At 49.1% G+C, this 18,556-nt stretch overlaps 2 long non-coding RNA genes and 1 other non-coding gene across 3 annotated transcripts; 2 read left to right on the top strand and 1 right to left on the bottom strand.

Moving 5' to 3' along the window:
• The first annotated feature begins 41 nt into the window (after positions 1–41).
• LOC148140759 (uncharacterized) lies at positions 42–12,235 on the top strand. The gene is made up of 3 exons (XR_015752957.1): positions 42–325; positions 566–748; positions 11,703–12,235. It is a non-coding gene; the product is annotated as an uncharacterized LOC148140759 (long non-coding RNA).
• On the top strand, positions 9,123–9,286 carry LOC148140760 (U1 spliceosomal RNA). Its single transcript, XR_015753217.1, has one exon. It is a non-coding gene; the product is annotated as a U1 spliceosomal RNA (small nuclear RNA).
• LOC148140761 (uncharacterized) lies at positions 9,584–11,206 on the bottom strand. The gene is made up of 2 exons (XR_015752956.1): positions 10,575–11,206; positions 9,584–10,313 (listed from the first exon to the last, which is right to left on the bottom strand). It is a non-coding gene; the product is annotated as an uncharacterized LOC148140761 (long non-coding RNA).
• Positions 12,236–18,556: the final 6,321 nt, after the last annotated feature.

Consider the following 18,556-nt stretch of genomic DNA (forward strand, 5'->3'; position numbering starts at 1 on the left):
GTCTATCTCATACGCTGCAGGCTAGGATGCCTGGTGTTGTCTGATTCTTAACTTTATTCGTCAGTGCATGGAGTACAGGAGTTGGCATGTCCTGTTGCAGCTGTACAGGACATTGGTCAGGCCACTGTTGGATTATTGTGTTCAATCTGGTCTCCCTGCTAAAGGAACGATGGTGTTAAACTTAAAAGGGTGCAGAAAAGATTTACAAGGATGAGTTTTGGATATCTGGCTGGCATGGACAAGTTGAACTTAAGTTTCCATGCTGTACATCTCTATGACTCTATGTGGTTGAATGTTGGATTTCACTTGCTGTCAGCCAGACCAGGTAAGTTCGGGGGTCCCATTCCCTCAAATGCATTAATGAACCAGATGAGTTTTTCCTAACATAACTATTAGACTCTTAATTGCAGATTTTTAATTGAATCCAAATTCCACCAACTTCCTTGGCAGAATATGAATGTGGGCCCCAGATTATTACTGGGGTCTCTGGATTGATAGTCAAGCAATTTAATACCACTAGGCCATTACATTGTAAAATGTAACAACTGTTAAATTCTTGTTGTAGATTAAAGGCTGAAGATTCAAGGAAAGGATAGAAATTTGCACAAAGACTAATTCCATTTGGATGCAAAGACAGCAGAATGATTTGTTCACCACTCCTCTGCCAGAACTCCCACCTGTGCACCTTCAATGCAAGCTGGAGAAGATGGTCATGCAGGACTCTGCAGATGACTGCCTCAGTCCGTGGGTAAGATCCTGGAAATCATTGTGAAGGATGAGATTTCTGAATACTTGAAAGTGTGTGGTAAAATAGGGCAAAGTCAGCATGGTTTCATCAAGGGGAGGTCATGCCTGACAAATCTGCTGGAATTCTTTCAGGACGTAACAAACAGGTTAGACCAAGGAGAGATAATGATTGTTATCTACCTGGACTTGAAGAAGGCCTTTGACAAGGTGCCACACAGGAGGTACTGAGTCAGATAAGGGTCCATGGTGTCAGAGGCAAGGTGCTAGCATGGATAGAAGGAAGTGGTTGCTGGGTCCCTTGCTGAGATATTTAAATCATTGATAGTCATAGGTGAGGTGCCGTAAGACTGGAGATTGGCTAACGTGGTACCACTATTTAAGAAAGTTGGTAAGGAAATGCCAGGGAACTATAGACCGGTGAGCCTGACCTCGGTGGTGGGCAAGTTGTTGAAGAGAATCCTGAGGGACAGGATGTACATGTATTTGGAAAGGCAAGGACTGATTCGGGATAGTCAACATGGCTTTGTGTGTGGGAAATCATGCCTTACAAACTTGATTGAGTTTTTTGAAGAAGTAACAAAGAGGATTGATGAGGGCAGAGTGGTAGATGTGATCTATATGGACTTCAGTAAGGCATTTGACAAGGTTCCCCATAGGAGACTGGTTAGCAAGGTCAGGTCTCACAGAATAAAGGGAGAACTAGGCATTTGGCACAGAACTGGCTCAAAGGTAGAAGACAGAGAGTGGTGGTGTCCCCTAGAAATTGGCATTCCTACCCTGGGGAAAAGATTCCGACTATCCGTTCATCCCATGTTCCTCAGAATCCTGTAAAACTGCCACGAACTGTGTGACAGATGGAAAAGGGTCAGTAGACCATACAGTGGGCCTTAGGATAATTTGCAGGGCCCTGGGTTATGTACCAGAGGCAGTGGGGTTGGAAATGGTCTCGGAAGGTCACATGACACTGGCAGTAGCACATTGGACACTCATTATAGGCCCGGTCTGATAATTTGTTCACTTGGCATCCCCCCTGATGGGAATCATTAATAGATTCATCAAGATGTACAGCACAGAAACAAACCCTTTGGCCCAACTTGTCCATGCAAAGCAGATATCCAAAATCAGTCTTGTCCCATTTGCAAGCATTTGGCTCATATCCCTGTGAAATGTTCCTATTCATGTGAGGCACGGTGCCTCAGTGGGGTGCTGGCATGGTGGCCCAGTGGTGGGGTGGCACAGTGGCTCAGTGGTTAGCACTGCTGCCTCACAGCGCCAGGGATCTGGGTTCGATTCCCGCCTCTGTCATGACTGTCTGTGTGGAGTATGCACCTTCTCCCCATGTCTGCTTGGGTTTCCTCTGGGTGCCCTGTTTTCCTCCCACAATCCAAAGATGTGCCAGTCAGGTGAATTGGCCATGTTAAATTGCCCATTGTGATAGGTGCATTAGTCAGGGGTAAATATAGGGTAGGGGAATGGATTACTCTTCAGTGGGTCGGTGTGGACTTGTTGGGCCGAAGGGCCTGTTTCCATATTATAGGGAATCTAATCTAATCATGTACCCGATGCATCATAATCAGATGTCTTTTAAATGTTGTAATAGTACCAGCCTCCAACATTTCCTCGGGCAGCTCATTCCATACACATACGGCAATCTCCATCTGTAAGACACTGTCACCATACCCCTTCCTGTCTCACCAACTGCAATCTTCTGATACTTTGCATTGGGATTCATGAAACAGAAGGACATGACAGATGGTGAGTTTTGGGACAGGTATAAAAGACCATAAGACACAGGAACAGAGGTTAGGCCATTCAGCACATCATGTCTGCTCCGCCATTTAATCATGGCTGATAAGTTTCTCCACCCCATTTTCCCACTTTCTCTCAGTAACCCTTGACAGTGAAGAACGTATCTATCTCCATCTTAAATGTTCTCAATGACTAGGCCTCCATAGCCCTCTGTGGCAGTGAATTCCATAGATTCACCACTCTCTGGTTGAAGAAGTTTCTCATTATCTCTGTTCTGAAATGTCTTCCCTTTACTCTAAGGTTATGCTGTTGGGTTCTAGTCTCTCCTACCAAGAGAAATACCTTCCCAACATTCACTCTGTCCAGGCCATTCAGTATTCTGTAAGTTTCAATCAGAGCCCCCTCCCCCGCCAACCAATCCTTCTAAACCCCATTGGGTATAGACACAGACTCCTCAAATGTTCCTCATATGTTAAGCTTTTCATTCCTGGGACCGTTCTTATGAACCTCCTCTGAACCTGTTCCTGAGATATCGGGCCCAAAACTGTGCATAATACTCGAAGTATCAGGCAAGAACTTTCAAAAGCTGAATGGGAGCAGACGTTCACGGGTCAAGGGCAGACTGGAAAATGGACAGCCTTCAAAAATGAGATAACAAGAGTCAAGAGACAGTACATTCCTGTTTGGGTGAAAGGAAAAGCTGGTAGGTGTAGGGAATGCCAGATGACAAGAGAAATTGAGGTTTTAGTTAAGATAAAGAAGGAAGCACATGACAAGTATAGACAGGAGAGATTGAGTGAATCCTTGGATGATAGTTATTGATTCCAAGTGGCCGATGTGTACTGCCTGGGGCAGGCTATTTCGATGTGACCTGCAGGAGCGTGAAGAATTGCGAGCAGCTCCTAAAGGTCTTCAAGGAGAAGGAAGGGGAATCTCTGTTCTCCATCTTGTCGGCGGTCCCGTTGTGTGTGCTTCCTGCGCAGAGGAGTCGGGTTGTAACAATCCAGATGTACAACCCTCACGTCCCAGCAGCAGATGTCCTGACCTTCTTGGGAAGATACGTGCAGGTCGAGGGAGAGAGTACCGATGTGGTCGATCCTTTCGGGATCTGGACCAGCAAGCGGCAGGTCAGGGTAACCCTGAGGGTCGATGCCAGTGGGAACATCCTCCACCCACCCTCCAGCTTTGCCATTGGAGGGAGCAGAGGTTACCTGACATATGCAGGGCAGCCGAAAGTGTGCCGAACCTGCAGGAGGTCAGGCCACATGGCGGCGGACTGCAAGGTGACCGTCTGCCGAAACTGTAAGCAGGAAGGCCACCCGACCAAGGAATGTAAGGAGGCCAAGAACTGTAATCTGTGCGGAGAGGCGGGCCACATGTACAAGGCCTGCCCAAGACGAGGGCCCACCACCTACGCACAGATGGCCGGAGGTGGCAACACAAGCCGTGGACCGAGTAAGACCAGCAAGGTACCACAAAACAGCACGGGAACGGTGTCTGGAGACACCCAGAAGGAAGGGCAGGCTGTAGCGGAGCAGACGGCAGACAGCGGGGAGGTGCAGCAGCCGATCCAAGCTCCTTCAGGACAGACGGAGGAAATGGAAGAGAAGGGACCAAAGGAAGCAGAGGATTGGATTACCGTGAAAAGCAGGAAGAGGAAACCTCCCAAAGCCACCCAGCGAAGGGGGAAGCGACACCTACATGGCGAGGATACAGGCAGCTCTTCCGATGGTGAGGACGGGCGCAAGGAGGGTCGTCACCAGAGGAAGAGACAGAGCGCCGCGGGGAAAAAGGAGGGCAGCACCGCGCAAGCAGGAAAAGACGATCCCTCTGAGGGGACGGGTAAAGGCCTCCCCCCACCCGGTGAGAACCAAGAGGTACCCACCGGCCCACAGCTCCAGGTAACTGGGAGCAGCGGTCCTGTGACAGCCCCGCTGTCAGATGGAGAACTGGACCATGCGGACCCTGGGCCCGACCCGAAGACACCAGAGCGGGGAAATGGTTCGAGCGTGGAGCCGGACAGCTACCTCAGCCCCGGGAAGGTCCAGCAGTTTGCCGTCACCACAGGGATGCACACAGCTACCCCAGAGGGGCAAGACCAGCAGCAAATGGACACTGGTATTTCGTAAACTGTTAAAATGCGGAAGCGACGGCTTACCGGTCGAGCTCTATTCCGCTCTGTGGGACTTGATTGGCCAGGACCTGCTGGAGGTGTATGTCAGTATGCTTCGGGCAGGTACCATGAGTGAATCCACGAGGAAAGGCATTATCACCCTCGTCTACAAGCAGAAGGGGGAGAGGGAGGAACTCAAAAATTGGAGACCAATCTCACTGTTGAATGCAGATTACAAAATTCTGTCAAAGGTAATCACCAACCGGGTCAGGTCTGCTCTGGGGTCGGTGATTCACCCTGACCAAACCTGTGCTGTGTCGGGCAGAAAGATCGCTGAGAGTCTCGCACTCCTCAGGGATACGATCGCCTACGTGCAGGACAGAGGGTTGGACACCTGCCTGATCAGCCTGGACCAGGAGAAAGCCTTTGACAGGATATCACACAGGTATGAGAGAGATGTTCTCTCCAAAATGGGCTTTGGGGAAGGAATCTGCAATTGGATCAGACTGCTCTACACCAACATTGTCAGTGCAGTCTCAATCAATGGGTGGGAATCAGATAGCTTCCCAGTCAGATCTGGAGTCAGGCAGGGCTGCCCCCTCTCTCCTGCCTTGTTTGTGTGCTGCATAGAGCCATTTGCCGAGTCCATCAGGAAGGATGCGAGCCTGAGAGGGGTGACTATTCCTGGCAGTGGGGGCCTGCAGGTCAAGGCCTCCCTGTACAGGGATGACTTCTCTGTTTTCTGCTCGGATCCGCTGTCCGTGCGCAGACCCATGTGTATATGTGATCAGTTCGAACGGGCCTCGGGGGCTAAGGTAAATCGAGGCAAGAGCGAGGCCATGCTCTTCGGGAACTGGGCCGACCAATCCTCGATCCCCTTCCCCGTCAGGACTGACCACCTGAAGGTGCTGGGTATTCGGTTCGGAGGGGCTGGGGCGTGCGCCAAGTCTTGGGAGGAGCGTATCAGCAAAGTGAGGCAGAAACTGGGCAGATGGAAGCTACGGTCGCTCTCCATCGCGGGAAAAAACCTGGTCATCAGGTGAGAGGCACTGTCATTGCTATTATACGTGTGACAGGTCTAGCCTATTCCCAGAACCTGTGCCGCTGCAGTCACCCGGGCTATCTTCCAGTTTATATGGAGGTCAAAGATGGACCGGGTCCGAAGGGACTCACTGTGCAACGATCTGGGCAATGGGGGAAAATATACCCAATGCCATCATCAGCCTGATGGCCACCTTTGTGTGTGGCTGCATCAAGCTGTGCGTGGATCCCCGGTACGCAAACACCAAGTGTCACTACATACTGAGGTTCTACCTGTCCCCGGTGTTGCGAAGGATGGGCCTGGCCTCGCTGCCGCGGAACGCTCTGAGTAGTTGGACCATTCTGTATCACCTGTCCTTCGTGGAGAAGTTTATGAAGAAAAACACCTTTGACCACAAGTCCATCAGGAAGTGGTCAGCACGTAGTGTCCTTGAGACCCTTCGGGAAAAGGAGAGGGTGGATCCTATTGAGCGGTTCCCTGAGCAGACTGTCAAAGCCATTTGGCAGAATGCCTCATCGCCAGAACTTTCCAATAAGCACCAAGACATGGCTTGGCTGGTGGTGAGAAGGGCTCTGCCTGTGAGATCCTTTATGCACGCCCGGACTCTCAGCCGCACCGCACGCTGCCCTCGAAGCGGCTGCGGGGGGGGGAAGAGACTGTCACACACCTCCTTCTGGAATGTGCCTACGCAGAAGAAGTCTGGAGAGGAATGCAGTGGTGTTTGTCGAGGTTCGTCCCGAGCAGCGCCGTGACACGGGACTCCGAGCTCTACGGCCTGTTCCCTGGGACGCACACCGAGACGAACATCGACTGTGCCTGGAGGATCATCAAATCGGTGAAAGAAGCTCTCTGGGTGGTCCGAAACCTACTGATCTTCCAGCTGAAGGAGTTGACCCCGACTGAGTGCTGCAGACTGGCACATTCCAAGGTCCAGGACTACGTGTTGAGGGACGCGCAGAAGCTTGGAGCAGCTGCCGCCTAGGCGCGGTGGGAAAAGACCACCGTGTAAAGTCTGCCTGCCTAACGAAGAACAGGGGGCCCATGCAGTCATTTGGGCTCTGCTGACGCCTCAGCTAATTATGTAATCGTACAGACCAGTAAATAGGAATGATTACTCTGTTTCGGTATGCAAACAAATGGAATGTTTACATATGTATGGCATGTCCAGTTGTACAGATCATCAAAGTATTTTATGAATAAAGTGTATTTTTGAAATAAAAGAAAACTCCCAGGACGAGGCTATCCCATTGCACTTCGGGTGTGCTAATGCCTGCGATGTCCCCAAATGCGGGATACTCGACTGCAAAATTTGTGGTAGTGGGGGACTCCGATCAAGAACAGTCCTAAGTTTAAAACCATTAACCCCACCAAACCTCTGCTGCATATGTGACCATTTCCCTCTATTTCCTCACTATATCTCTCAACATGCTGCTTAAACACCTTCCCTCTTAACTGCTCTCAGTCACCATCTGCTCCATGTCTTACCACCGTTTGCTTCTTCGTCAACCTATCAAGCAAGGGCACCAACACCCTGAGCTACAAAGTGCAAAGTCCAGCCCACCTCATGCCTGGGGGGAGCAATGCCTCATCTTCCGCCTTCGGACCCTCCAACCACACAGCATCAATGTTGACTTCATCCGTTTCCTCATCTTCCACCCCCCACCTCATCTCAGACTCACCCCTCCACTTGACTTGTCCCACCTGTCCATTTTCCTTCCCACCTATCAACTCCACACTCCACACTGACCTATCACCATCAATGCTCCCCAACCCCCACCCACTTGCATGTACCTATCACCTTCACAGCAAGCTTCCCCCAGCTCCACAACCACCTCCAGTCGAATTACCACTATCGTTCCGCTCCAAGACTCCAGTCTGCTCAAATTCAGCTCTGAGCCTTTCTGTACTGATCCAGGCCTCAGCCATCCTGTACTGATCCAGGCCTCGAATCCTGCCCGTCCAGCTATTAGCCATTCTGTACTGACACAGGCCTCTAATCCTACACCATCCAGTTCTCAGCCATTCTGTACTGACACGGGCCTCTAATCCACCCCCATCCAGCTCTCAGCCATTCTGTAGTGATCCAGGCCTCTAATGCAGACTCATCCAGCTCTCAGCCATCCTGTACTGACACAGGCTTCAAATCATGTCCCTTCCAGCTCTCAGCCATTCTGTACTGACACAGGCCTCTAATCCGACCTCATCCATTCTGTAGTGATCCAGGCCACTCATCCACTCCAATCCAGCTCTTAGCCATTCTTTACTGATATAGGCCTCTAATGCAGACTCATCCAGCTCTCAGCCATCCTGTACTGACACAGGCTTCAAATCTTGCCCCATCCAGCTCTCAGCCATTCTATACTGATACAGGCCTCTAATCTACTCTAATCCAACTCTCTGCCATTCTGTACTGATCCAGGCCCCTAATGCAGACTCATCCAGCTCTCAGCCATTCTGTACTGATACAGGCCTCTAATCCGCCCCCATCCAGCTCTCAGTCATTCTGTACTGACACAGGTCACAGCAGCCCTGCACTGATCCAGGTCTCCAGTCCACTTTGTTCTGCCGCACAGCTGCTCCGCACTAATCCAGGTATCCTAATTTAATCTTGCCCCATTTGCCAGCACTTGGCCCTTATCCCTCTGAACCCTTCCTATTCAGATAGCCATTCAGATGCCTTTCGCATGTTGTAATTGTAACAACCTCCATCACCTCCTCTGGCAGCTCATTGCGTCCACGCAGCACCCTCTGTGTGAAATAGTTGCCCCCTAGATCCCTTTGAAATCTTTCTCTTCTCACCCTAAACTATGCCCTCTAAATTTGGAATCCTTTACCCCAGGGAAAGCAGCAGGTAAATCGGACACGGAAGAAAAGGAGATTACATTTTAATCACAGGCCAGTTTATTTTACACAGAGGGTGGTGAGTGCTCGGAATGTGCAGCCAGACGAGGTGGTGGTCTCAGTTTCGTGTCTCATCCAACATCATGTTGAGAAATATGTTTCCCTGGCACCCTTAATCTTGTATGTGATTTCAACCTGAAGTCACTAATCTGATTGAAGAGAGATTTGCAAAGCTGCAGCTAAACATTGTAGAAAGTCGAGGTAAATTGGTTTTAAAAATGTTTCTAGTTTGACAACCAAAGATTGTAAGTTGCTTTTATTCGCGTTGACATCAAATTCGGACGAGTGTTTGAAAACAAAGTTGGAACTTTCCCTCCTGTTTTTCCGCGAATCAGGAGGCAGCCTGAAGGAAACAGGGGATAGATGCAGATAAGCAGCGCAGGCGCAGCCGTGGGTGGTATTTGAGGAAAACGGGAGTCCTGGAGACATTCGGTGATCCATTTGAAGAATGAAGCTGATCGACAGGCAGGGCAGGTTGGGGAAGTGAATGTTCGATGTTGCAAAAGTGAGTGAGTGTGAGAGTGAGAGGGAGCGGCTGTTGTGGGGTGTGAGTGAGTGTGAGTGCTGAGCATACTTACCTGGCAGGGGAGATGACATGATCATTGCGGTGGTGCTCCCAGGACGAGTCTATCCCATTGCACTTCGGGTGTGCTGACGCCTGCGATGTCCCCAAATGCGGGATACTCGACTGCAACATTTGTGGTGGTGGGGGACTGCGTTCGCGCTCTCCCCTGATTTACAAACCAATGGCAGAATCTGAATTGCGGTTTTTCTGGAGGCAGTGCTGTTATGCTGCGACTTGTCTTGTCACTGCTACGTTAACACCCAAGTTTGCTCGGGCAGTCTTTGGTATACCTTTCTTCCCTCTCCAAGCAAGAGCCGTCCTAAGTTTAAAACCGTTAAGCCCACCAAACCTCTGCTGCTTATGTGACCATTTCCCTCTATTTCCTCATCTTACACCCCCCACCTTCCAAATAAACTTTAGTACTAACTATTAAAAGTTTAAACGAAAAACACCACCCAACACCAGGTTATAGTCCAACAGGGTTTATTTGGAAATACAAGCTTTCGGAGCACTGCTTCTTCAGGTGGTTGTAGAGATACAAGACACAGAACTTGTACCAAATACACCGGCGTCTCCAAATCATCACCGAACATAGTTCGTGGCTGGGGATCAGCCCTTGATCGCGGATTGAGGATCAGCCCTTGATCGCGGATTGAGGATCAGCCCTTGATCGCGGATTGAGGATCAGCCCTTGATCGCGGATTGAGGATCAGCCCTTGATCGCGGATTGAGGATCAGCCCTTGATCGCGGATTGAGGATCAGCCCTTGATCGCGGATTGAGGATCAGCCCTTGATCGCGGATTGAGGATCAGCCCTTGATCGCGGATTGAGGATCAGTCCTTGATCGCGGATTGAGGATCAGTCCTTGATCGCGGATTGAGGATCAGCCCTTGATCGCGGATTGAGGATCAGCCCTTGATCGCGGATTGAGGATCAGCCCTTGATCGCGGATTGAGGATCAGCCCTTGATCGCGGATTGAGGATCAGCCCTTGATCGCGGATTGAGGATCAACCCTTGATCGCGGATTGAGGATCAGCCCTTGATCGCGGATTGAGGATCAGCCCTTGATCGCGGATTGAGGATCAGCCCTTGATTGCGGATTGAGGATCAGCCCTTGATTGTAGAGTTGAGTCTTTCACACCCAGAGCCAGCTACCAGGCAGGGATCAGCAAACAATCTGGCGCCTTCGGTGACCTGTGGGGAAAGGAAACAAAGTGGTTAAGGTTTCAACTTGCATCTGAACAACATTATCACGGCCGCACTGCTCGAGTAACTAACGTAACGAACTCAGTCAGAACAGAAAAGTCAACCTTCCCCAGCACCGCCTCCGTCAGACACACTTGGGAAAGGGACAGCACCAGGTTAAGGAAAAGAAAAGTAAAAGAAAACATCAATTAATCTCGAATTGAAGTAAAAGTTGTAGTGACTCTGAAATAACCCAATAAGATAGCTTACCTCGAACTCTGTCCCCACCAACCCCAAGTAGCCAGGCCTGTGGAAAACATTAGGCCCCTCGCTGAGCTCCAACATGTCCTGCTGGAACGAAGAACTGCAGCCGCTGGAAACCTGAACCAGAAAAGACTGGAGAAGGGAGAAAGTGTAGTTTCTGAGCTAACCTTTCAAAAAAAGGGAAGTAAGATGGAAGAGAATGGTAGAAAACAGGGTAGAAGTAGAGGGAAAGAATGAAGGTAATCCATACAGGGTGGATCCCAGCTGAGACCAGCAGAGGAGTGATTTCGGTGGGAAAGCCACAGCAAATCCTCCTGAGCTGAGTCTCCCGTCCAAGTGAAGAGAGCGCTTAGCTTGGGTAAAGCCTTTGCTTGATGCAGCCGTCCGAGTGGTTGGTGTCCTCGAAGAGTCCCAGCAGGCAAAGTCTGGCTGGCCTCTTGCAGGACCATGGGGGCCGAGCTCTGGAAGCGCAGGTGGGTCTTGAAGCCCTGGGCGATGTCCCGTAGCGGGCGCTGGAAGGGCAGCTTGCGGATCAGCAGCTCGATGGGGTTCTGGTAGCGGCGGATCTCTGGCAGTCCCACGGTCCTTTCCCCTCCCAGTGAACTTCCGCGCCGTCTGCTTCGTCCTCGCCAGGCACTCTCTCCCCCCCTCCCGCCCATCCCCTCCCAGTCTCTCCCCCCTCCCGCCCATCCCGACCCAGTCTCTCCCCCCTCCCGCCCATCCCGACCCAGTCTCTCCCCTTCCCGCCGTGTATATTCATCTATCTCACTCACCCATCCACCCCGCCCCTCCTTTTATACTGTCCTGAGCCACTTGCGCTGGCGCCCGGCGTTTTCTGATTGGTCCAGTAAAGCCCGCGCCTGATTGGCGCATAAAGCACCCCCGCTGATCTCACTGATTGGTTGATATTGCGCTTTGTGATTGGACAGTTTGACAATCCGGGAACAATCACCCCCATATTTGGGAAACACAAAGTTTGAGCTTTAACCTCTGTGTTGCTGGACAGAATTGCATCAGGCTGCCTTATTAGGTTATGATGCTCGTGTTCAGCACAGGGTGCTGTTGTTTTGAGCACAAAACTTTTTTTTTCTATTTTGTATGCTTTGTTCACACAAATCTTTGTTACATTCACAGCTGATGGTGCCATTCACATTCAGAGAACAGATTCAGTCGTTGATATCACTGGATTAAATGCCCATCCTCTTGGCTTCAGCTTGGGTCACTCAGCACATCGTCCTGGACCTTGGAATGTGCCAGTCTGCAACACTCAGTCAGGGGCTGGGAGATTTGTCATAACCAAAGCAGTCATTTTGTCACATACTAAAAGCCTGGAAACCATTTTGAATCTTATGTTAGTGTCTGTCTGTCATACGTTCCCTGGCTCAGTGAGGTGGTTGAACTTGCAGCTGCACAAATACCTAACAGTGAAGTCTTTCCCAGCTCTTCCTTTACAAGAACCTCTTGTATACAGACACTTGCTTATCAGCTACTAACCAACACTGTCTAGACACTATGTGACTGAGGCTAGTGACTGGGCAAAGTGCCTGAACTCGCCTTATCCTGCAATTAACAGTTGATGCTGCTAGATTAGCAGAGCGCATGATGTGGGAGGAGGAGGTCTTGGGCTGGGATGAACAAAGTTAAAAATCACACAAGCTCAGGTTCTGGTCCAAGAGGTTTATTTGGATCACAAGCTTTCAGAGTGCTGCTCCATCATCAGGTTGCTGTGGAGAATAGGACCAATACACATAACTTATCGTGAAAGATTACAGTGTCATGCAACTGAAATGATATATTGAACAAACCTGGATTGTTGTTAAGTCTTTCATCATTTAGAATATTTTGATTCATTAATACGTAAATCCCAGAACTTCTTTTAAGTCACCTTTTCAAGATAACTTAAGGTTTAATAACAAATGGTGACAACTCAGCTCAGACAATGCATTAAAGGTGTGAAGTTAGAGTCTGTCTGTATCCCAACCTTTCCTGAAGAAGGCCTTATGCCCGAAATGTCGATTCTCCTGCTCCTCGGATGCTGCTTGACCTGCTGTGCTTTTCCAGCACCACACTCTCGACTCTGATCTCCAGCATTTGCGGCCCTCACTTTCTCCCATATATCCCAATTTTGAGTCAGACTGGTTCTATTTCCAAAGTGGAATTTACAAAATGTTTCCTATATTGACTGCCTGCAGATTATGCATTTTGTGAGCAAAATAGAATGTATCTGCAACTATAATTCTGCCAATACAAATTCACCCAATCGACTAATATGTGTGTGCACGTCTTTTAGAGAGACAGCGAGGGTATGTGCGTGTGAGTGGGTGAGTGTGAGTCAAAGTGCGTGTTTGCATGTGTGAAAGCTTGGTGAAAGTGTGTATGTGGATGTGATGGAGTATAAGCCTGTGAGAGAGTATTGGAGATGTATGTTTGTGTGTATGAGAGAGAGCTTGTGTATGAGAGAGGATCTGCATGACTGTGTGAGGATGTAAGAGTGTTTGTGTATGTGTGAGCGAGTGTGCGTGGTGTAGTGGGGTCACCTGTAGTCCAGGTTGAAGCCATTCCCATGGGTACCGAACTTAGTTATCAGCCTCTGCGAGGCCACTCTGAGTTGTTGTATATCCCAAAGTCCTCCTTGGAGGATGTTCACTCGATGATCTGAGGCCAAATTTCCCTGACTGCTGAATTCTGGGAGGGAACACCCATGCCTGGTGATTGTTGTGCGGTGTCATCTGTTGTTGTAGCGTCTGCTTGGTCTCACCAATGAGCCATGCCTCAGGGCATCCTTGCCTGCAGTGTATGAGGTAGACAGCGCTGGCCGAGACAAAGATTGGGGTACAGCCAGACCTGCTGCGTACACGGCGCGTGGTGTCCCCACGTATAATGGTGGTATCTGTGTCGACACTCTGACATGTGTTGCAGGGTTGCCATGATAGGACTGGACAGTGTTGTGGTCGATGTTATCCTGCAGACTGGGCAGTTTGCTGTGAATAATGGTCTGTTTAAGGTTTGGCAGTTGTCTAAAGGTGAGAAGTGGAGGCGTAGGGAAGGTCTTGGCGATAACGTGTTGCAAGCTGTGAAGAACATGGTGTCGTTTTTCACCAGCCTGAAAAAGAAGCCCTTATCTCCACTCGTGTCTTGCCCAATAGTCAATTCTGTAGCCAGGTCAAAATGCGCCACTGTGCATCGATGAGAGCATCCTAACCAAACCCACCCCCTACCTACACTATAACCCTGCATTTCTCAGTGGCAATGCACCCTACCCCTGCACGTGTTTGGACTGTGGGAGGAAACCCACACATATGGTGATAGTGCGAGTAAATGGGAACTGTTCAATCAGCCATGGCTACATTAAATGGCGGGCTAAATGGTCTGCTGTCCCTGTGTTCCCTGGGGATGAGAGGAGGTAATCAAAACAGAATCAGGTTAGTGAGATGTTCTGATAACAACGTAGGAAAACGTGAGGACTACAGATGCTGGAGAGTCAGAGTTGAAGAGTGTGGTGCTGGAAAAGTACAGCCAGTCAGGCAGCATCCGAGGGGCAGGAGAGTCGACATTTCAGGCATAAGCCCTTCATGAGGAAGGGCTTTTCACTTGATTTTGTGCTGAAACTTCAACTGGCCGTTATGTGCAGTGCAGGGGTTACTCCAGCAGAGGGAGGCAGTCTGTGGAGCTGACTGTGACTGGAGCTGACCGTTTCCCAGCATTAAGGAAGATATTCACCCCAGCTGCCTGCACAGTTACAACACGATGGGCAATTTAGAATGGCCAATTACCCTGACCTTCACATCTTTGGACTGTGGGAGGAAACCGGAGCACCTGGAAGAAACCACGCAGACACAGAGAGAATGTGCAAACTACACAGACAGTCGCTCACGGCTGGAATTGAACCTGGGTCCCTGGTGTTGTGAGGCAGCAGTGCTAACCACTGAGCCACCATGTTATCCTCATGGGTCTAGGTAGGATGCTGTTCGGAGGGTTGGTGTAGACCTGTTGGGCTGAATGGCCTGTTCCCACACTGTGGAGATATATCGCCGTTCCTTCACTGTCACTGGGTCAAACTCCTGGAATTCCCTCCCCACAGCAGGTAGGCAGCAGTGATTCAAGAAGGCAGCTCACCACCATCTTCAGAAGGGGGCAACTAGGGACAGGCAGTGACTGCTGGGCCCAGACAGCGATGCCCAATTCCCATGAGAGAATAAAATAAAATTGAAACTAAGAGGTATCAAATTTAAAAGAGTAATGAGGAGGAAGTGTTTTGAATTGATTAGCTCAGAGGGTGGTGGATGCCAGGACATTGAGTAAAGTTAAGGAGGAGATAGACAGATTTTTAATTAGTGATGGGTTGAAGGGATATGGAGAGTTAGAAGGATGGTGGGGTTGAAGCTGAAATGAGATTAACTTTCGTCATATTAAATGGTGGAGCAGGCTCAAGGGGTTCAATTGGTCAGTTCCTCTCCCACCTCTTGAGTTCCGACATTGATATGTAAGTGAGATGCTTCAGCAATAGCAGTAGAAGGTGACATGGAAGGGAGAGAGAGAGAGAGAGAGAGAGAGAGAGAGAGAGAGAGGGGTGGCACGGTTACTCAGTGGTTAGCACCAATGCCTCACCGTGCTAGTGACCCTGGTTCAATCCCAGCCTCAAGCACTGTTTGTGTGGAGTTTGCACATTCTCCCCGTGTCTGCGTGGGTTTCCTCCGGGTGCTCTGGTTTTCTCCCACAGTCCAAAGATGTGCAGGTCAGGTGGATTGGCCACAGTAACTTGCCCCATAGTGTCCTGGGATGTGCAGGTTAGGGTGGAATGGCCCACGTGCAGGCTAGGTGCATTATCCATGAGGAGGGCTGGGATAGGGTCAAGGATGGGTGTGGGTGGTATGCCCTTTGGGATGGTTGGTGTGGACCTGTTGGGCCCAATGGCCTGTTTCCACACTTGTGTGGATTCTATCTCTTCCCTAAATGCACAAGGATTAATCCTGGTCTGCCCCATTCCCGGGGACACTGCAAGTTGCAAGCAGAGATCTGTTTAAGAAACAGACCCAGGGATACATAGGGTGTTCAAAAAGGCACGATGAATTCTCTATCATGTGACCTCTCAGTGTTGTATACATGAGCCTGTGCAACAGAGAAAAAGTACAAACCTGCCCATCTCCACGCTCTGACTCAAAACAGCAAGCGACCAGCCACCAGCCCAGGCCCCACCCTCTGGGCAGTGACAGGCATTGGGTGATACAGTTGGAATGCATCAACGGAGCCCTTTACAAAGCAGACTCAGGGATGGGTCTGCAGAACTGTCTGCCCCAGGCTGGGACTAGCCCATATACAAAACAAGTAGTGGCTCTGTTTTGGTGTCCAACAAGTAATTATTTTCCTTTTCAGCTGTGACTCCTCAATTATTACAGAGAGCAAAATGGGCTGTCGCAGATTAACAGTTCACTTCAGTATAGGAGTTGGAGGTCATGTTGTAGTTGTACAGGACCTTGGTTAGGGCCCTTTTGGAATATTGCATTCAGTTCTGGTCTCCCTGCTGTAGGAAGGATGTTGCAAAACTTGAAAGGGTTCAGCGGGATCTGGGTCAAATGCTGACAAAAGGGAGTTGATTAATTTAGGATATCTGGTCAGCATGGAGGAGTTGGACTGAAGGGTCTGTTTCCATGCTGTACATCTCTGAGACTCGATGACCTCATACTCATTACATCTTGTTCTGAATCACTGGGGTAGCTGGTGGTTAAGCCTCATTGTTTCCAGTGTCATTAGGAACATTAACAATTTCAAGAAGTATTCCCCAGTTTCCCTGAATTTCTGATAGAAATCACAGACCAGGTTTCTGCATTGAACCAGAATCAATATTTATTACAAGAAATTAGTCTCTAACTTCAGGTAACCATGAGGTGGAGGAGCCGGTATTGGACTGGGGTAGACTAAGTTAAAAACCACACAACACTTGGTTATAGTCCAACAAGTTTATCTGGAAACACTAGCTTACTTCCAAATAAGCCTTTTGGACTATAACCTGGTATTGTGCAATTTTTAACTTCAGGTAATCAGTTAGAAACCACCGGCATATAATTACTAACTTCTAATCCCCTTCAAAACTCCCCTGTCACACACATACACCCACAGTCAAATGACAGGTTAAAACAGATTATGATCATAGGAAAGACAGGAAAGACTGGAAAGACAGTTCAATAGTATTCATTCCCAGATTCTGTTGTCGAAATGATCTCATACAGTCATAGAGATGTACAGCATGGAAACAGACCCTTTGGTCTGCGCAGACCAGATATCCCAACCCAATCTAGTCCCACCTGCCAGCACCCGGCCCATATCCCTCCAAATCCTTCCTATTCATATACCCATCCAAATGCCTCTTAAATGTTGCAATTGTACTAGCCTCCACTACTGCCTCTGGCAGCTCATTCCATACACGTATCACCCTCTGTGTGAAAAAGTTACCCCTTAGGTCTCTTTTATATCTTTCCCCTCTCACCCTAAACCTATGCCCTCTAGTTCTGGACTCACCTACGCCAGGGAAAAGACTTTGTCTATTTATCCTATCCATGCCCATCTTGATTTTGTAAAGGTCTACCAGGTCACCCCTCAACCTCCGACGCTCCAGGGAAAACAGCCCCAAGCCTGTTCAACCTCTCCCTACAGCTCAAAATCTCCAACCCTGGCAACATCCTTGTAAATCTTTTCTGAACCCTTTCAAGTTTCACAACATCTTTCCAATAGGAAGGAGACCAGAATTGCACGCGATATTCCAACTGTGGCCTAACCAATGTCCTGTACAGCCGCAACATGACCTCCCAACTCCTGTACTCAATACTCTGACCAATAAAAGAGAGCATACCAAACACCTTCTTCACTATTCTACCTACCTGTGACTTCACTTTCAAAGAGCTATGAACCTCCAGACCAAGGTCTCTTTGATCAGCAATACTCCCTAGGACTCTACCATTAAGTGTATAAGTCCTTCTGCTGGTCAACACATTGCAGTGCTCCTTACTCTGAATACTTGCAGAGGCAGCGGATGGCTGGTATCACATAAAAAATGCCTTTGATTTATCAGTTACAAGCCACAACTTACAACTATTGATGCAGGAAAGATAAGACCATAAGACATGGAGCAGAAATTAGGCCATTCAGCCCATCAAGTCTACTCCACCATTCAGTCATGTCTGATAAGGTTCGCAACACCATTCTCCCATTTTCTCCCTTGATCCCCATGATACTCAAACTGCTTTTCATCATGTTTACAGTGTGCTTTGACTGCAGTGAACAGAGAGACCACTCGAGCTGAGGAAGTACTGTACTCCCCTCTTTCTCTTTGAAATTTGTTCCCAGCTTCAGGTTTTCCAGAGACCTGAGAACCAATCACTCAATTGTTGCCAGGCAGAACAGTCTCTGTGCGGGAGAAGGGAATACCATTTTGCCTACTGACCACTTCCTTACAGAAAACATGTTTGGCTCTAGCGAAAGAGGGCCTACCCACAATGCCACTGGTATCTCAAATTAGCTACACTCAGGAACTAACAGTAAAAGAGCCAATACCTGAGCCATTACCTAGTCAGAGGAACATGTTTTCTAAACAACGCGCTAATGGGATTCTCGACCACACAATGGCACTGCACCTCCAGAATCCACAAAGGCTCTCTCTGTCTCCCCAGGAGTCCAGCCGACACATTGCCTCCCAGACTAAATGGCACCAGGGTATTCCATATGGATGACCACTGTCCTATGGAACTATTGTGAACAGGATGCTACCCATTACTGTTTCAATGCCTTTAGATTAGCTAACCTCCTGTGGGCATTGTTTACCTGACAGATACTGCTGGACACGCAGCATTGATTCAACAATCTCAAACTATCAACTATAATCAGAACGGTATTGTCCTGTAATTAACATCAGTCTCTTGTGACCCTATAAAGAACGGAATATGCCTGTACTTCAGGGAACAGAGCTGAGGCTCATCTATACAGAGTACCCATTC

Source organism: Chiloscyllium plagiosum, unplaced genomic scaffold, assembly GCF_037043375.1.
Source record: "Chiloscyllium plagiosum isolate Xiang-an unplaced genomic scaffold, Cpla_swu_hap1 HiC_scaffold_35, whole genome shotgun sequence".
Taxonomy (NCBI): domain Eukaryota; kingdom Metazoa; phylum Chordata; class Chondrichthyes; order Orectolobiformes; family Hemiscylliidae; genus Chiloscyllium; species Chiloscyllium plagiosum.